General features: G+C 38.2%; 1 long non-coding RNA gene across 1 annotated transcript; it reads left to right on the plus strand.

The window, feature by feature from the left end:
- The first annotated feature begins 827 nt into the window (after positions 1 to 827).
- LOC130920499 (uncharacterized) lies at positions 828 to 4,496 on the plus strand. The gene is made up of 3 exons (XR_009064154.1): positions 828 to 1,003; positions 1,086 to 1,154; positions 4,200 to 4,496. It is a non-coding gene; the product is annotated as an uncharacterized LOC130920499 (long non-coding RNA).
- The last annotated feature ends 11,729 nt before the right edge of the window (positions 4,497 to 16,225 follow it).

Genomic DNA, 16,225 nt, shown 5'->3' on the forward strand with positions numbered 1-16,225 from the left:
ACATGCTCGAACTACGACGACAATGGCAGCACCGCAGACGAATGCACGGCGGATTTTCTTGTGTGACAAATCAACACAGGTTTCAGAAAAGGTTGGTACAGGTGGTGAAACAAGGAAAAAGTTGACGCTTACCTTCTAAATGAAGATGAAAATGACAGCCGTGGGGTGAAATGGCTCAACAATACATCTCCACGGTCCTCCTCCGACCATCGTTCGCCAGTCTTTATAAGTTAAGCTGACAATTCTTATTGTGGTAACATCTCCAGAGAAATCGCCAGCTTCGCCACGTTTTCATCATTTCTTTCACAACTTATTCAACACAAAACGCCTGCTGTCTGCCGCAATTGACGATGTTCTCAAGAAAGCATTGAAAGCGAAAGTAAACTCTCACCCGCTCCCCTCCCTCTTTGTCACGTCAGCCCCGCGGTGCCTTCAGGTACAGAAAAAAACGTCCGCCTTATTAGAACCCGTTTCGTTACACTATTACAGGAATTATTATTATTATTATATTATTAATCCGATTTTTATTTATTATTTATTTGTTTTGCTATATGTAATTGCCATTTGTAATAGTACCAGCAGTATTTTTTAAGGATTTAGTGCAGGTTTTTGGGCTGTGGAACGAATTAATGGAATTATAATGTATTCCTATGGGAAAATCCTGCTCGACATATGACCATTTCGACTTACAAACAAGGTCCTGGAACGGATTAACTTCGTATGTAGAGGTACCACTGTATATATTTTTTCCAGACGCATCCTCACGTGTGCAGACGAAAAATACAGCATGCAGCTCCGCCCCCAAATTGTAGTCTGTATTGAGCTAAATTAGCTGCTATCTCGGTGCTCGGATGGATAAACAGAGCAAGGGTGGCGCTGAAAAAAAAAAAGAATTAAAAAGAGAAAAGCACTCGTGAAAGAATCGGCAAAATGTGCAAAAATAGCTATTTTTTTCATGCAACGACCTCGCTGCCTCAAACTACAAAGGATTACAACGAAAGTGGTAAGGCCAGATGGCGAATAAAATGCAACTTGCACTGTGTGATACGACAATATGTAATTGTGGAAACTTTGGCTTCTTGTAGCACCTCACAAGGGATATGTAGCAGTAAGCATTAGCCATAATGAACACACCACAGCTGCAGAGCTGGAAGGTAGGATTGCCATGTTGTTCAGTGAGTGAAAATTAGAATTAATATAATCAATTACGTGGCGTTTTTAAAGTGGAAATGGAAAATGGATAATCGTATCATTAGAACTTGTTACAATGTGCAATATTTATTCTTTATTTTTCATATTGTTATGTTGCTATGTTTGTTTTATCTGTAAGCACTCATTTTGTTAATATTTGATGTTGCAGAAAAGGTCTTATTTATTAATTCATTTTTTAAAATGTATCATTTTATATAGTTTTTTTAAAATCCATTTTTAAATTTGTTCAAAATGATGTTGTGTTGCACTTGTTAAAATAAAGCCACCTTGTTAAACAATCATTACTTGCACTGAATTGGAATACACAGAATTACAGTACACGGCTTTAGAGAACACGGAACTTAACAAGTGTATGCATAATGACATTATTTTAAATGAGTGGGCCGGTCTGAGGCATGAAATTCCAGGGCCGAAAATGAGTCCCACTCCGGCCCTGCCCAGGACTGTGGCTTAAAGATGTGAGTGATAGCGAGTGGTGTGCTATAGTTAAGAGAGGGCAAGTTCAAATCAATACAGACTTCCCTAAAAATGCAGACGGTCAGAGGTTTACGTGTAGCAACTACCACTTTAGTTTGACTGATCTTGAACTGTGCCGCTATATGAAGACAGCAGAAGAAAGGAGGAAAGAGAAAGCAAATAAAATAAAATAGAAAACATTAAAGGGAGAGAGAAAACGGGCTAAAAAAGACAAATAAACAATGATAAATAAAACAGGACGAATACAGGGACAAAAGAGATGAAGAGAACGAAAGTGAAAAATGAAAGATAACATGGAGGAAGTGAAAGAAAAAGACACAGGCGGAGAGGATGGAGACAGGGACATTAAAGCGGAAATGTGAAGTAAGGTTGGCCAACCATGTTTTTGAATAATATCAATGGCTAAACAATTATAAGCATATTTTCGTTTTTTTTTTTTTTAACGCAACCCTTCCAGATTCTTTGTTTAACCCATAGCAACGCCCTTGACAACAAAAATGCTTTTCTTCGGAAATTGCGTCATACAGAGATCTGCGTGGGAAGTCTGCCATAGAACAGCATTGTTGCATTACTTCTCAGTAAGATGCCACGGCGGTGTGTAGCGATTTATTGTTCTCAATCTAAAGAAAACGTGTATGACTGGCCAAAGGACAGCAGGCCACGCAAATGGACATCTTTCGTTCGCACGATGCGAATGAATTTCACGCCATCATCGAGGAGTGTTCTCTGCTGCAAACACTTCGAAGATGCCTGCTTCCTCAACCGGTCTGCTTATGATTAAGGATTTGCCAAAAAGTAAGTGTGGTTTTTGGATAGATGACTGATGACTTTGTCAAAGCAGAGCTGCCAACTGTTGTGGAATGAACAGTAGAAGCTAGCGACGTTAGCCGAAAGCTAACTCATGGCAATCCCCGATCATAGTTGTTGTTGTGTTTGCTAGGTTAAGCGTGTTTAAAGTGTGCGTCATCTACGATCTTGTCCGAAAGGATTAATCCACTGTCAATCGGGAAAGGGGTGTGGATGTGCATATAAGCGGGTCGCCGTCGCGGTAATTCACGGTCACGTTGCTGTAAGAGACACACACCGCCGGTGAGGTTGTGCATTTATTTGTATTTGTATTATGTATTTCCACCTTCATGCTTCAAGCATTGCATTGCTTTTGGACGGTTCGCCGTTTCTTTCACGGTGATCTCATGATAGCCTTCTAGTTTGTGTTTTACGAGAGCCGCTGACAGGTCACAGTTGACAACTAGTGTGTTGGCATTGAGTCAATCTCGCAACGAATCAGCGAGCGGCGCAGGTCACGCAGTGAATCATGGGAAATGTAGTCTCAGGACAACACTGAAGTGGTGCTTTGTAATCTGTTCGCTTGTGTGAAAAAACACTACATTTCCTCATGCCATTAGACGCCATTTCTACGGGCTCTATCTATCACTCCGCACAGCCTGCCGAGAGCCCCAAGCTGTGTTCGTACTGTCAGCTCCATGTGTTAAAAAAGAAACAAAGTTGTCAGCACGTCGTTTGTTCGATACCTTTGTCAACAAAAAGCTCATAACAAGACACTATGCACAATCCGTTTAAGAGATGCTGGGACTGGAGAGCTGTGAGTAGTAGGAGGCGAGGGGGGGATGAGCGAGAAGCAAAACTGTCGAATGTGGCGGCAGTCCGCTATTATTTTGTTTCTTATTGTTGCCACAATAAAGTGGAGAAAGTCATCAACGACTCAGCTCCTTCTTTTCCCCCAATGTTTTTATATTATCATTTTATATGCACGAGAGCTGCCGAATCCGCCAAAATGAACATGAAGTCTGATTATTATTATTTTTAAACAATGTCATCAGATAGACAAAAACATAAAAGTATGTGCAAATGCCTGCATCTTCAAATCATGAAAATAATAACAGCCCTATATCTTACCAATCTTGTAATCTCGATGGGTCTTGTCTCCATTCCATGTCAGATAGTCTAGGCACACTGTTTGCATCCGGATTAGCGTCTGGCTAATACATGTTAGGTCCAACATAAAATTCCAACCTCCTCTTCTTCCTCCAACTCTTCAAAAACTTGGATCTCCTCCCTTGCGCTCGATCTATCGCTTATATCGCTGTTTGAATCATTGTTTGAAGGGCTTAGTATGGCGGCCGTATGGAGCGCTGCCATCGCTGTTCTCGGTGTGACGTATTACTTCCGGGTTCGTCCCCTTTCAGGCTCGAACTTCGGAAACGCGATTATTTTGTCAAATATACAACACATAAATTATTTTTCATGCTTTATTTGTTGGACAATGTTTAATTAATTCAATTGTGACCCTATTTGGCATGTTATGAAATCACTTCAAATTTAGTCTTTAGACAGGGACTGAGAGAAGGAAATACAATAATTGACAGTATATTTCAATATCATTTCTGTGACTGCTTGAATAACCTGAATAACATATTCATAAAAACATGGAGAGTGACTACACTTTGTTAGGGTCCTAAAATAATTTTATTATTTGGTTTATTTTAAAGGTGGAGCTCCTGAGTCTACACCTCACCTTTTTTAAAGTCCGATGAGAAGAGAAGGCAACAAGTAGGAAATTCTTTGACATTTGTGCGGTGAAAAACATGGACAACCATATGGATGGACTTCAACAAGACTGACGCTGTATAGTTAAGACTGTTGGCAATGCCAACAGTCATAACTATACGGTATGAGTCAATAACAATACATGCCAACTTGGCATGTATTGTTCTTTAATTGCATTTGTAATATTGTAATTGTTCATACTTTAATTGCATTTGTTATATTGAAATTGTTCGTTTTCAGCCTCGATACATACAGTGCCTTGCAAAAGTATTCGGCCCCCTTGAATCTTGCAACCTTTCGCCACATTTCAGGCTTCAAACATAAAGATATGAAATTTAATTTTTTTGTCAAGAATCAACAACAAGTGGGACACAATCGTGAAGTGGAACAACATTTATTGGATAATTTAAACTTTTTTAACAAATAAAAAACTGAAAAGTGGGGCGTGCAATATTATTCGGCCCCTTTACTTTCAGTGCAGCAAACTCACTTCAGAAGTTCAGTGAGGATCTCTGAATGATCCAATGCTGTCCTAAATGACCGATGATGATAAATAGAATCCACCTGTGTGTAATCAAGTCTCCGTATAAATGCACCTGCTCTGTGATAGTCTCAGGGTTCTGTTTAAAGTGCAGAGAGCATTATGAAAACCAAGGAACACACCAGGCAGGTCCGAGATGCTGTTGTGGAGAAGTTTAAAGCCGGATTTGGATACAAAAAGATTTCCCAAGCTTTAAACATCTCAAGGAGCACTGTGCAAGCCTCATATTGAAATGGAAGGAGCATCAGACCACTGCAAATCTACCAAGACCCGGCCGTCCTTCCAAACTTTCTTCTCAAACAAGGAGAAAACTGATCAGAGATGCAGCCAAGAGGCCCATGATCACTCTGGATGAACTGCAGAGATCTACAGCTGAGGTGGGAGAGTCTGTCCATAGGACAACAATCAGTCGTGCACTGCACAAATCTAGCCTTTATGGAAGAGTGGCAAGAAGAAAGCCATTTCTCAAAGTTATACATAAAAAGTCTCGTTTAAAGTTTGCCACAAGCCACCTGGGAGACACACCAAACATGTGGAAGAAGGTGCTCTGGTCAGATGAAACCAAAATTGAACTTTTTGGCCACAATGCAAAACGATATGTTTGGCGTAAAAGCAACACAGCTCATCACCCTGAACACACCATCCCCACTGTCAAACATGGTGGTGGCAGCATCATGGTTTGGGCCTGCTTTTCTTCAGCAGGGACAGGGAAGATGGTTAAAATTGACGGGAAGATGGATGCAGCCAAATACAGGAACATTCTGGAAGAAAACCTGTTGGTATCTGCACAAGACCTGAGACTGGGATGGAGATTTATCTTCCAACAGGACAATGATCCAAAACATAAAGCCAAATCTACAATGGAATGGTTCAAAAATAAACGTATCCAGGTGTTAGAATGGCCAAGTCAAAGTCCAGACCTGAATCCAATCGAGAATCTGTGGAAAGAGCTGAAGACTGCTGTTCACAAACACTCTCCATCCAACCTCACTGAGCTCGAGCTGTTTTGCAAGGAAGAATGGGCAAGAATGTCAGTCTCTCGATGTGCAAAACTGATAGAAACATACCCAAAGCGACTTGCAGCTGTAATTGGAGCAAAAGGTGGCGCTACAAAGTATTAACGCAAGGGGGCCGAATAATATTGCACGCCCCACTTTTCAGTTTTTTATTTGTTAAAAAAGTTTAAATTATCCAATAAATTTTGTTCCACTTCACGATTGTGTCCCACTTGTTGTTGATTCTTGACAAAAAATTAAAATTTTATATCTTTATGTTTGAAGCCTGAAATGTGGCGAAAGGTTGCAAGGTTCAAGGGGGCCGAATACTTTTGCAAGGCACTGTAAGTCGCTCCTGAGTATAAGTCGCACCCCCAGCCAAAATATGAAAAAGACCGTGACTTATAGTCCGAAAAATACGGTATTTGTACAGTAAGAATTGAAAAGACAGCTATTATTTTGTTCAAGGATGATTCGCTACTACAGAAGACACTTTTTTTTAAGGAAAAAATCATCTCATTCCAGTGTTTTTTTAACGTTTTTATTGTTCTACAGTATAATTTTAGGAATAATAAAGCCTGTTGAGCAAACTCAGAGAATTTGAATTTGTGCCTCTGGTTATATAGCTATAATTTCATTATAAAACTGAATGTTCTATCCAGACGGATAAATAAATTAAAGTGATAAGCCATCTTTGAATGAACTTCGTAAAATTTAAGTATCTCGAGGCCGGGCCGAGTGTCCTCTTTTTTGGAGATCAAAATATGCTCACCCTGCTTTATATCCCACAGGAAATACATCTGCTTGGGACAATGCGGCAATCGAAACAAAAATGCAGAGTCATGCATTATGAATTATGAACTGAAATCATGCATAAATGTCTCACATATTAAACATAATCAACCGCACTGAATCTCACAATGGACAGCCTTGTACAACTTTGCTGACTTTGCTCTTCTGTTAAACTTGAAACTACACCTGCTGCAAAGTAAAAACGAGAACAAACCTTGTGTGTTTCCAATAATTACTTTGAGAAACAGTTCATTGCCACCTGAGTTTGAAACGCACCATTCAGCATGCATTATCAGACAACAACCTGGCAACAGTCTTGATGTGGACTAGAGATGTCCCGATCCGATATTTGGATCGGATCGGACGCCGATATGGGCAAAAAAATGCGCATCGGTATCGGATCGGAACACGGAAGAATTCCGATCCAGACTTCCGATCCAGTTTTTTTTTAATCCGGTCCGGGGTTTCCAGCGCACCGATTTACATAATCCATTCCAGTTTTTGTTTCGGTTTCCCTAAAATCCGGTCCGCATTTTACGGCACACCTTCAACACACTACATTTACATTACCGTCTCCCAATTTACCGAGTGACTATCGGTAAAAATGTCAGCTGTATGGGATCATTTCACCTTAAAGGACGATAAAGACGAAGAGGCAGAGTGCAACATATGCCACAATAAAGTCAAGTGTGGTGGTAAAGCTGTACGAAGTTTTAATACAACCAACCTAATCAAGCATTTAGTGAAATACCACCACAAACAATATGAGGAGTATGTTAAGAAAACCGAAGACAAAAAGAAAGGTCCTACGCAACTAACACTGGCAGAAACTTTTGCTATGCGTGACAAACTGGCACTCGACAGTCCCAAAGCCCAGGGAATAACAAGAGTCATTGCCGAAGAATTCATTTTGGATGACGAGCCATTATCTCTCGTGAGTAAAGACCACTTAGAACCACGATACAACATGCCCAGCCGTAATTACATCCTTGAGCCATTCGGCCGTGGAAGATTCGAGAACGATTCACAAACATCCAAATTCCGATTATTGAAATATGTCAAGTTAAGCAGAACTAATACACAGTGCGGTCTTCGGGACGCAATGAGAAACTGACCGCATTGCGTCCCAAAAGTAAACATAATGCTTGTCACAGACCCGGGTAATGCCAATGCTTAACTCACGGCTTTAGCTCAACTCATGCCGCTGGATAAAAAACACAAGAATACCTGACTGCTGCTGACAGCCGCTACAAACTACGTCAACGTCGTTTTACTGGCGATAATAGATATCATATGTCTGTAGAACTAGATGCAAAACGACAGACTTGACAGCGTTAGCAACACTGAAGTATTGAAAACCAGATGCGTTAGTAAACAGCCGCCATCTTAAAGCAGGAGACTTCCCTAGTAGGCTGTTGTGAACCTTCCAAGCGAACCTAAATAACTTTTTATCCAAAATACTCCTAAATCGGCAAAATCTTGACTTGAATCTATCTTCAAAACAGTTTTAAAACTTTCACATGTCGAAAATAGACAGAAGGGAAATTATGGAATAACGGGAACAATTTTATCAACTTTAACAGTTGATTCGCAAAATTAAATGAATTGAATGTAGTTTAAAGCTGGTGATACAGAATGGGGACTTGAGTTATTTTATTTACTGTTTTAAAATGTTAACTTGATACTGAAATAGTCGTTTATTTAAACCTGAGAGGCTTTTAATACAGTTTTTGTAACTAATGCACGAAACATTAAAAGCATCTAATAGCTTGGGGGATTTGGGGGATTTTCCACTGAGGTTGTTGGTGTGTTTTGCTTTTTTAAGACAGTTTACAATATTATTTGCACGTTTTACTGACTGACTATGCCATTTCTATTTGTTATTTATAATGTTTTGTGTTTGTCACTGAATAAACAGGTCAGTTTCTTGTTACCAACCGTTGTGTGTTATTCAAACTCACCTAATTCAGCTGGCTAGTTGTTATCAAGAGTACTAAAAACCTTTTTCAACATGAGTCTGACAACTAAGTAAGGAGGCTAAATAACTTTAAAAATTAACACATGCTCAGATAGGTCGGTATCGGTATCAGCCAGTATCGGTATCAGATCGGAAGTGCAAAACAATATCGGTTTCGGATTGGAAGTGCAAAAACCTGTATCGGGACATCCCTAATGTGGACTGATTCTTTACATTAACTACAGTACTGTGCAAAAGTTTTAGGCAGGAGTGAAAAAATGATGTAAACTAAGAGTGCTTTCAAAAATATAAACAATGATTGTTTATTTTTATCAATTTACAAAATGCTTCTGTTCTGTTCATTCACTGCATTTTGTTAATTGATGAAAATAAACTATTAACACTTCCATTTTTGAAAGCATTCTTAGTTTACAGCATTTTTCACACCTGCCTAAAACTTTTGCACAGTACTGTATATCTCCACCACTACAACCGACAGCATCAACTAGCCACCCCTGCCTCAGCATCTTAAAACAGAATAACATTTAATTAAAGTAAAAGCTACCGAGTCGTCAAACACTGCATTACTGTTATTGCAAGGGCACATTTGAGACAAATGTTTCTGTGACATACTGCAGGACGCACTCACCAGAGCTTCTCACTAAATGGAATAACTTGAGCAGAAATGAAAACAGGAATTGAATGGGACTTCTCAAGCACTCGCCAGGCTTTGTCACTCGCTGTTATTCTCCACTCTCGTGTTATTTTCTTCAGGGTCTCGGGTCACTCAGAGTAAATAGTGAGAATGTTCTATTTATTGGACATGAGGTTCAGTACCTTTCAAGCTCGGTACTCAAAGTGCCAATGATGTGGATGAAAAAGGAAAAAAGAGTATAATAAAAACATAATAATAAACAGACACACTGCCTGACAACAATATTGCTCATTACCGCCCTCTAGTGGCACTCGGGATTTCAGTGGCTCAGTTCATGGCTGGCTACCTTTGGGGAATCAATGACGGGCTGTCAGTCGTGAAGCCGCAAGGGAATCAATGCAAGAACAACAACAATGATACTCCTGACATGTCTCATTAGTATCAAACATTTCCATTACTGTTGAGTGCATCTTGTCGGAAAATTGGAATATTTCTCTTTTGCAGTCGTCAATATCAATCACAACTCACCTTATTTTGGAGTTGTAACTAACGGTTAAGTTTATACACTTAGCACAAACAAATTCCAAATTTAAGTATAATTAAAAAAAACGTTCTACTTAAAATATGTTTAAAAAAATGAAAATAAATAAATATAAATGTCGTGTAAATGTACTATCGTGTGGTGTGTTTTCATACTTCATGCGCATTTTGTTAACGCAATTAAGTTGCTTCGCAAATATAAATAATATAGATAGAAATATTTGTTTATTACAGATCAAATTCGCTAAGGGAACACTGAACAATATATACTTGCCAAATTCAACTGCTTAGAAGAGAACACAAGTAAGACACGTACAGTTTCCAAGATAAATGATTGTGGTGACAAATTGGGAGGATAGAGTTTGAACTTTTACAAATTCAAAACAAATGCAGATCTACAGATTAATATGAAAATCAAACGTGGGGTGGAAAAATACGCCAGAAATATCGCATTTGAGCGCTTACCTTTACGATGCCTCCTTGATAAAGTAGTTCATTCTCGTAACTTCAAAGAAAAGCTTGAACACCAATTAACATTTTTAATTTTGTCAACATTTTCCGCCAAAAGAACGCAAAGTCATCTGAATAAAACGCTTGTGTAGTTATATGAACTTGTGCTCAGTCTGTGCTGATGCTCTTGCTGCAGCCTTCCTCCCGGTGCTGCCAAAGAGCAAGAGAGTTAGTAAGATGAGTCACCCCCATCTCTTCTGCTGTTTGGCCTTTGCTAAACGATCAACGAATACTGCGATAAAGGTAAAAGACCTATTTTTATAATCAAAAGTGGTTAGAGTCGCCAAAAATTTGTCTCAGCTAGCGTCTCTTCAAAATAATATTACTCAATTAAGAGTAAAAGTATCCATCCAAAAATAATGTACTCGAGCAGAAGTAAAAAAAAAAAAAAAAAGTATTTGATGAAAAGAATATTAAAGTAATGAGTAACATTGTGAGTAACTGCTAACGATGTTTAATTTCTTTTTTAAACAGTGGTCTTTTTTCTCAGCACAAAATTATCTATATGAACTGTGATTATTACATTGTATTATATCCTATTACATAAGGGCATTAAGCCCCCCCCCCCCAAAAAAAAACATTGAATTCCAGTGACTGAAAAAAAATCTACAGAATTGAAGTCAAAGTGAATTCGTCCAAAGAGCATGAGTGCTCTCTAGTGGGGAAAATAGTTCCTGGTTTGTATAGTGACTAGTTCCTTCATAGTTCCTATGAAATTAGAAGGATCATATCTCCGATTTTCCGTGGTCAATCAGTGCCAAATAAAAACTGGGAGAGAGATTAGAATCCACGCTTTCGAGTCATGTTGAGGTCAGGGTCTATGTCAACCGCTTTAATTTTTATGGTGCTTTAAAGACCCCACGTGATTGAGCAGTGATTGAATGTGATCATAAAAGGGCAATCTTGAGTCTGATTGGTTATAATGGAGTCATGTGATTATTGTTGCGACGTCTTATTGGTGAAACTGGTAGTGCTACTGTTGGCATCGCTGAAAAAAAAAACCTAAAATCTAATATGTAGACTAAAGAGGAAAAATGTAACGACTAGTGTAGCCCAAAGTAGCAGAGTAAGAGTAGCGTTTCCGATTCACAAATCTACTCAAATAAAAGGAAAAAAGTATGGCTTAGTAAAACTACTCATAGAAGTACATTTTTCTCCAAAAGTTACTCGAGTAAATGTAACGGACTAAGTGTAACGCGTTACTACTCATCCCTATTTATAGGTCTTTGGTAGCGAATCTAAGCGTTGCGAATAATTTATGAACACATCTTTGGTTGGGAATACATTTGATTTTCAGGTGGATTCATTTATTGAGAAACATGAAAAAGAATAATAAAACAAGGTATTCATGAGCCACTATCCGTCCTTCGTAGAGCTGGGAAAAGTAGGCAAAATTTTACATACGTACTGTATGATTAACGTTACTTATAAATAATATTACAGACAAAGGCAATTTGCCTGTCTGAGCTTTGACCTCAATACCCGAAAAATGTAATCACTTCTTTTGTGTTATATTAAATATGTATACTGCAAGTTTGATAACAATCAATTTCTTTGTTCTTGAGTTATTTTGAACAGAAAAATTTAGGCAAATTCAGTTTCGCCCTGTGACCTCTTTGCACCAAAATCTAATCACCTTTTTAAGTCCCTTCATTCGTTTGTGAGTGATCTTGAACTCAAATATACATACGGACATACAGTCATACGGAACCAAATACATACTGTAACCTCCACCTTCTGTAGGTTTCACCTACTGGAGGCGGTAACAACTACAGGGGGAATATTTCAAACTCCCTTGTGGCCCAGAAAAACAGTTCCAGGCTTTCAGCATCTTTTTTTGCCTGATTGTACCCTTTCAAGGACGACTGTACATATAATTTGCACATTAGGTACGTATTTTTCAATCAGTGGAAGCTGGTCCGGGACATGGTATGGTTAGTCAACGTAGATGTTGGGCGTGAGTGCATGCAATCCTTTTCTACTTTGAGCCTCTGTCTCACCCATGCTACAGACAGAACAATGGTATTCTCAAACAATATTACCGAACAACAGAATCAGGCACAGCTTCCATGAGGGCACATCAGTTGAGTGGTCATCTTTGTGTTGTGCCTATGGTAGACTTGATAACAATTGGGCTGGGAAACACGATTTTGATTTTTAAAATCATCGGTATAATATTAAACCATTGATATAAATTGCATGTAAAATGTACAAATACAGTATAATAAAAAACAATACCTATCAAATGAAAATTACACAGACTTACTTGGAACATTTTGCTCATAATTGGTGCCATGTAATCAGAAGTGGTTAGTTTCACCAATTAGACGTCACAACAATAACCACATGACTCCATTTTACCAATCAAAGGCAACAATGTTTTTTTTCACCACTAGAGGACGCTCATGCTCTTTTGACAGGTGATATTTCAACTGTTGTTCTGGTCTCAATTCAATGATTTTGTGACATCTTTTTGGCTTAAAGTGGTCATGTAATAGGTTATAGTACAGTATAATAATAACAGTTCATGTAGATGAAGTTGTGCTGAGAAAAAAAAAATCATTATTAACAACAACAAAAAAATCTAGCTATTGTAAGCAGTTACTCACAATGTCATTCATTACTTGAGTATTCTTTTCAACGAACATTTTTACTTGTACTTGAGTAGATTCTTGGATGACAACTTTTATTTTTACTTGAGTAATATTATTTATAAGTAACGCTACGCTTAGTTGAGTAAACTTTTTTGGCTACTCTACCCGTCTCTGGCTTCGAGTGAGGAAGGAAAAACAGTTTTTGACTGCTACAACAAAGACAAGTAAACATACTAGAACTGAGTTTAAATGGCAGCTCTTTAAGCACTGAAAAGCAAAAAACTGTATTTTATGTAAAACTTTAAAGTATGGTATTTTTTTTCATCCATATATACTTGTGGTGTGTATTACCTCACACCTGGTGATACGATTCATATTACGATTCACAGACCACGATTCGATCACGATTAATACCGATACTACACATGAAGACGTTCATTGCGATATTTGTACAGTACGTCACTTTAGGGGGAAAAAAATCAAAATGGACATACAAGCATAGGCGGATTTTGACTTTTTTTTAAAATAAAAAATATGGGTGGAGACAAAACATCAAACAAAGAAATTCCAAATATCTATCTTGCCTCCTTAGGTGTAGTTTTGGCTAAGCAAAGCAAAGGACCCTAAGAGACCAAAGGTCTCTAAGGTCTAGTCACATAATCTGTCACATGAACTGTGAGAAAAAATAATTTTTACCAATTATGAAATACTTTGTAGGATTCTTGTTCATTTCATTCATTTTTATTGCTTGTTGTTTTTTTTTTTTGCTGTACAACTTTTGTACACAACATTTTACAAGCGAGGTCCTTATTTTGAATTCATATTCATAGTCAATTAAATGCAAGGACATTTTTCAGCCACTAGGGGAGCACTGCCCGCCTGCCTCTACGCTTAAAAGTACATACAGTGGTTTAAAGTGCCTGTGACACGAAAAAGCATGTTTATTTCATAATACACGCGGTATTTTATGCCCCTGAATGATATGGACCGCTTGGATGTGTGTGGAAGCGATCGCTATATTTATTTAGTTTTTTGAATCCCGCGCCATGAAAATGAGTGACTTCCGGCTTCGGTCTCTCATTGAGGAGGAGGGCGCTGTGACGTGTACGGTAGAAGACGTTCTCTTCACTATACAGTGTACTGTTGTGTATGAGGACGAAGGATTCAGCTGATTTTGCGGATTAATACTTTTATTTTTTGCATCACGCCAGCCAAACGGCTGCAGAAAAATCATTCTGTATGCGGGAGAGGCGTATGCGCCTTTTTGGAGTTTCAAAAGGTTCCCATTCACCGTGGATATTTACTGTGGGACCATTGGACTTACAAGGAAGTGAGTAAACATCTTGTTTTGTATTATGTCAAATACGAATACAGTGATTACAAAGTAAACACTATAAAATTCCTTTAAATAAAGGACTACTTACGTTTGATCATTGATAGGCATGTAAAAAGCTATCCTCATGCTCATTAGCAGTTAGCTGTTAGCACGTTAGCTCCACAACAACTCCAGCCACCCTCCTCCAGGGAACGAACTGTAAATTGCTCTCCGCCGGGCGGTTTGCCGATCCGCAAAGAAACTCGACAACCGGGTCGTCATGTCAAATAATCCAGGCTAGTTATGTGTGATTTTCCACTTCGAAGACTTTGAAACGTCCCTCGGTTCGGGTTAGCATGTCGGCTAGCTGTCACTCCTTCTGGTCTGTTTACATTCTCCGAAGCCGGGGAAGGGAAATGACATATGTCCGATTTAGGTGTCATAAAATATCGTTCGGGAGGTGTGACAGTAAAGGTGAAGTCAACTGTTTTTTTTTTTTTTTTTTTTTTTTTTTTTTTTTTTTTTTCTTTTATAATTTAAGTTTTTATTTTTTTTCCGACTCACAAATAATACACAGTACTTTGTACTTACAATAGTGAATAAAGATCGTCCATTTCTCGATTCATTGCTTTTCCTCTTAAAGGAAACGAGAAAAAAATAACACAATAACTTGAAAAAAAAACAAAAAAAAAAAAAAACACAAAAAAAACCCAGAAAAAAATTAATTAATTAATAAATAAAGAATTTGGGAGCACATCAGGAATTGTTTTCTTACCCAGCAAGATAGGGATGTACTTTTTTGTTTGAGCGTCAATTGAAATCCATTCTAACTGGTTTCACGTACTCAGTCCATTTGGACCATATCAAGTAAAATCTATCCGTCTGCAATGTAAGTGAAAATGACAGCTTCTCCATAATGTAAATTTCATGTATAATATCTATCCATTCCTCAATGGTTGGTGATTGTTTCTTGAGCCATTTCCTGGTAATAGATTTCTTGGTGGCTGCTAATAAAATATTGAACAGTTTTTTATCATTGACTTTCAGCTTATTCAGTTTCAAATCACCCAAATACAGATATTCACATTTAAAAGGGATATGTTGCCCGAAAATATTCTCCAAGTGTGTGTGAATCTCAGTCCAGTATGGTTTAATAACATTGCATTTCCAAAATATGTGTGAATGGTCCGCTCCATTTGTTCCACAGTCTCTCCAGCAGGCATCTCCTTTACCCAGGTGTCGTTTTTGTTTCGGGGTTATAAAGTACCTCATGATGTTTTTCCAGCAGAATTCACGCCATATATTTGAGCTCGTTATAGTCCATTGCAGTTGGCACATGTTCTCCCAGCTTTTTTCGTCTAGTCGCATATTTCCCTCCCCTTCCCATTTTTGTTTTATATACTGAGTGTTCTCCATCTTGGTTAGTCTAATAATTTTATGCAATTTGGAAATAATTTTATTGCAGGTTTTGGACTCAAGAAGGTTTACAATTTCTTGTAGGACCAAATTTTCATGTCTATTTATATTTTTTAATATGTTATGGTGAAAATAGTGTCTAACTTGCAGGTATCTATAAAAATCGTCTTTTTCTAGGCCATTTTTAGATATCAGGGTTTCAAAGTCCTGAAATTTACTGTCTTGTGTGAATGATTGATATGAGGTCAGGCCTTTTGAAATCCACTTTTTAAACCTATTATCTGTTTTGTTTGGTGTGAATTCTGTGTCGAGGGCACACCATCTCAACCTTTTGAGTGAGTTCTCAATTTTAAGTTTTTTGCATACCTCCTGCCAGACCTGCAACAAGTGATGAGTTATGTTGCCATCTGCAATGTTCAAACGATGCCACAGTACATTATCAGCCATCAAAGCAGACATTGGCATTCCCTGGAGATTAGAACATTCAATTTTTTTCCAACCCGCACTGTATGTTGAGGAACATAAACAAATCAAAGGTCTTAGCTGGGCTGCGTAGTAATATTCTTGTAGGTTTGGAAGTCCCATTCCACCCTTGTTTTTGCTCAGTTGCAGTGTTTTGAATTTAATTCTAGCCCGTTTTCCTTGCCAGATAT

Source organism: Corythoichthys intestinalis, chromosome 1 (genome assembly GCF_030265065.1).
Source record: "Corythoichthys intestinalis isolate RoL2023-P3 chromosome 1, ASM3026506v1, whole genome shotgun sequence".
Lineage (NCBI taxonomy): Eukaryota > Metazoa > Chordata > Actinopteri > Syngnathiformes > Syngnathidae > Corythoichthys > Corythoichthys intestinalis.